The sequence below is a fragment of the Crotalus tigris genome, unplaced genomic scaffold (genome assembly GCF_016545835.1).
Source record: "Crotalus tigris isolate CLP2741 ecotype Arizona unplaced genomic scaffold, ASM1654583v1 scf7180000019364.2947544272:3078424, whole genome shotgun sequence".
Lineage (NCBI taxonomy): Eukaryota > Metazoa > Chordata > Lepidosauria > Squamata > Viperidae > Crotalus > Crotalus tigris.
The window spans coordinates 1,003,720-1,007,826 of NW_024097500.1; the positions used below are offsets into that span (position 1 = coordinate 1,003,720).

The following is a 4,107-nucleotide window of genomic DNA, read 5'->3' on the forward strand; positions in this document are numbered from 1 at the left end:
TTGAGGGGAAAGGGAACTTTCCAAGCTGAGCCATGCTGGCTCAGGAATTCTGGGAGTTGAAGTCCACAAGTCATAAAAGCGCCAAGGTTGCCTACCCCTGGTATAGGGTTTCCTGCCTGAGCAGAGGGTTGGACTAGATGACCTCTAAGGTCCCTCCCAACTTATTATTATTATTACATATTTTGCTTCTTTTAGGGGCTTGTGCCTTGACTAAAATTATCTCAGATTCCAAAAAAATCACTTTATTCCTGAGAGCAAAGTCAGTTCCTGAGATAATTTTACTTTTAAAGCCAATTTTAACTCCTATTCACCTTTGGTGGTTTGGTCCCTTTAAAAAGGACATGGCTGAGATTACCTCAGGTTCCACCAAAATGTTATTCTAAGAACTTGAATTCTTGGCTAAAATTATCCCAAGAATTCACTTTATTCCTAAGAGGAAAGTCAGTTCCTGAGATAATTTTACCTTTAAAGCCAATTTTAACTCCTATTCACCTTTGGTGGTTTGGTCCCTTTAAAAAGGACATGGCTGAGATAACCTCAGGTTCCACCAAAATTTTATTCTAAGAACTTGAATTCTTGTCTAATATTTCCCCAAGAATTCACTTTATTCCTAAGAGGAAAGTCAGTTCCTGAGATAATTTTACTTTTAAAGCCAATTTTAACTCCTATTCACCTTTGGTGGTTTGGTCCCTTTAAAAAGGACATGGCTGAGATTACCTCAGGTTCCACCAAAATTTTATTCTAAGAGCTTGAATTCTTGGCTAAAATTACCCCAAGAATTCATTTTATTCCTAAGAGGAAAATCAGTTCCTGAGATAATTTTACTTTTAAAACCAGTTTTAACTCCTATTCACCTTTGGTGGTTTGGTCCCTTTAAAAAGGACATGGCTGAGATAACCTCAGGTTCCACCAAAATTTTATTCTAAGAACTTGAATTCTTGTCTAATATTACCCCAAGAATTCACTTTATTCCTAAGAGGAAAGTCAGTTCCTGAGATAATTTTACTTTTAAAGAAAAATTTTAACTCCTATTCACCTTTGGTGGTTTGATCCCTTTAAAAAGGACATGGCTGAGATTACCTCAGGTTCCACCAAAATTTTATTCTAAGAACTTGAATTCTTGGCTAAAATTACCCCAAGAATTCACTTTATTCCTAAGAGGAAAGTCAGTTCCTGAGATAATTTTACCTTTAAAGATTTACAAAATACAATGACTTGTAACATTGTTCCTTTAAGCCACTAGCCTGTTTTCTACATGTTTTGCTTCTTTTAAGGCAGAGGTCTTCAAACTTGGCCCTTTTATGACTTGTGGATTGGCACGCTGGCTGAGGAATTCTGAGAGCTGAAGTCCACAAATCATAAAAGGGCCACGTTTGAAGACCTCTGGACTTCAACTCCCAGAATTCCTGAGCCAGCCATGTTGAGGGGAAAGGGAACTTTCCAAGCTGAGCCATGCTGGCTCAGGAATTCTGGGAGTTGAAGTCCACAAGTCATAAAAGCGCCAAGGTTGCCTACCCCTGGTATAGGGTTTCCTGCCTGAGCAGAGGGTTGGACTAGATGACCTCTAAGGTCCCTTCCAACTTATTATTATTATTACATATTTTGCTTCTTTTAGGGGCTTGTGCCTTGACTAAAATTATCTCAGATTCCAAAAAAATCACTTTATTCCTGAGAGCAAAGTCAGTTCCTGAGATAATTTTACCTTTAAAGCCAATTTTAACTCCTATTCACCTTTGGTGATTTGGTCCCTTTAAAAAGGACATGGCTGAGATAACCTCAGGTTCCACCAAAATTTTATTCTAAGAACTTGAATTCTTGTCTAATATTACCCCAAGAATTCATTTTATTCCTAAGAGGAAAATCAGTTCCTGAGATAATTTTACTTTTAAAGCTAATTTTAACTCCTATTCACCTTTGCTGGTTTGGTCCCATTAAAAAGGACATGGCTGAGATTACCTCAGGTTCCACCAAAATTTTATTCTAAGAGCTTGAATTCTTGGCTAAAATTACCCCAAAAATTCATTTTATTCCTAAGAGGAAAGTCAGTTCCTGAGATAATTTTACCTTTAAAGCTAATTTTAACTCCTATTCACCTTTGGTGGTTTGGTCCCTTTAAAAAGGACATGGCTGAGATTACCTCAGGTTCCACCAAAATTTTATTATAAGAACTTGAATTCTTGGCTAAAATTACCCCAAGAATTCACTTTATTCCTCAGGTTCCACCAAAAGTTTAAGAACTTGACTAGAATTACTTTAAGACACAGCGGTTTGCGTTATTCCCCGAGCGAAAGACTGAGATAAGTATCTTTAGTGACCTATGGTATTGGAGTCCTTTGAATAAAAGGTATTACCTCCGCTACCACTAGCGGTTTACTCGTAAGAATACACGCCGTGGTTAAAATTACCACAGGTGCTATCCTGACTCCTCGAGAACAATAAGCTATTAATTAGCTTAAAAACTCACGCCCCCCTCCGCATCCCTAAAAGGTAAAAGTCTCAGGTACATTTACCTCAAAGCTCAAAAGGCCCTGCCCGGCCTCGAGCTCGAGGACTTGGGCCGCGGGAGCGCCGGAGAGAGACATTTTTGCCTTCCGGCGCCCCGCAGCAAAAAGGAAAAAATCGGCGGGCTCCTCAGGCTGAGTGCCAAAAGAAAAGCGAGCGCGCTGCAGAGGCAGGAGACGCCGCTACCGCGTCTCTTTTGAGGAAAAAGAGACGCGGTAGCGGCGGCGGCTGCCTCTGCAGCGCGCTCGCTTTTATTTTTGCACTCAGCCTGAGGAGCCCGCCGACTTTTTAAATGCCCCCGCCTTCCGGAGAGGGGAGAGGCCGCTCAGCCAATCCGAGGGAAGCGTTTTCGGAGCAGCCAATCACGAGCGAGATGGGTGTGCAGACAGGAGCCCGCGAGGGAGGGTGCTGGGCGGGAAAGGCGCGCGCTCTTTCCCGCGCAAACAGGTGCGAACGCTCGGCTGGTTTCCCAGCTCGCGCACCGGTTGCCATGGAGACGGCCGCAGCGCGGGTAACGGCTCATCACTGTCAGGTATGCCTCGGCCCGCACAGGTGAAGGCGATTAGACTGCGTAATGCCGCCTCCTCGAGCCTTCGCCCCGCCCGGAGACCCGTTGGACTACAAATCCCATCCCGTCAGGCAGCCTTGTGCCTGAGGCTGGAGTAGGGTTGGAGGGTGCCACCCCCCTCCCTCTCCCGTTGCAAAGGCCCAGTTTTTAAAATATCCCCATCATTTTTGCAGCTGTGCTTTTTAGGATTGAGAGATCAGAGGGCTACTTGGGCTTCCACTGGATTACAAGTCCCATCAGCCACCTCTGGGGCGCTGATGGGGAACGTCCCTTCTTCCAACAGAACTTTTTCTTGTTGAGCAGGAAAATGCTTAAAATGCTGTTTAAAAAGTTCTGAAAATTTAATAAATGCAAAATAAAATAAAGATTATATGCAGAATTGAGATGCTTTCCATTTTCTTGCTGCAGAGAAAGATTCTGTTAAGTTCTAGCTGGAACTCCACGTCTCTTATTCTGTTGGTAACCTCTTTGTTTGTGTTGGTTGTCGCCTGTTGTTGTTAATTGCGAAGTCGTGTCCGACCCATCGCGACCCCATGGACAACATTCCTCCAGGTCTTCCTGTCCTCTACCATCTTCTGGAGTCCATGGTTGTAGCCTAGGGATATTTAAAAACAGTGAGGAAAGTCCACAGGAGGCCCGCTTTATGCTCCCATCGCCTGTTTCCTGGGAGAGGGGAAGTTATTTATTGAGACTAAAGCGGTCAAACCCTCTGGGAAGAATTAAAGAATTAATACGGTTAAAGAAGAAATAGCAGCCACAAAAGGAAATAAACCCTTTTAATATGATTTTAAGATTATTATTATTTATCTATTGAAGCTATTGAATGCTATTAAGGGTCAAAAAACAGTGCCATCCTGTGGTTGAAGCAGGTATAGCAGCCATTAAAAAACTTTTCAATGGCATTTTAAGGTTATTCTTTATTATTAAAACCTTATTAATATTAACTAGGTTTAAGGCTTTTGAAGCAGATTTCTTCTTCCGTGCCTGCGCTGCAGCAAACGGGCCTCCCCTGGCCCTATTAATAAGGTGTTAATACC

The 4,107-nt window shown here is 42.6% G+C and overlaps 1 long non-coding RNA gene across 1 annotated transcript; it reads left to right on the forward strand.

The window, feature by feature from the left end:
- The first annotated feature begins 2,731 nt into the window (after nt 1–2,731).
- LOC120316461 lies at nt 2,732–3,449 on the forward strand. The gene is made up of 2 exons (XR_005558967.1): nt 2,732–3,034; nt 3,244–3,449. It is a non-coding gene; the product is annotated as an uncharacterized LOC120316461 (long non-coding RNA).
- The last annotated feature ends 658 nt before the right edge of the window (nt 3,450–4,107 follow it).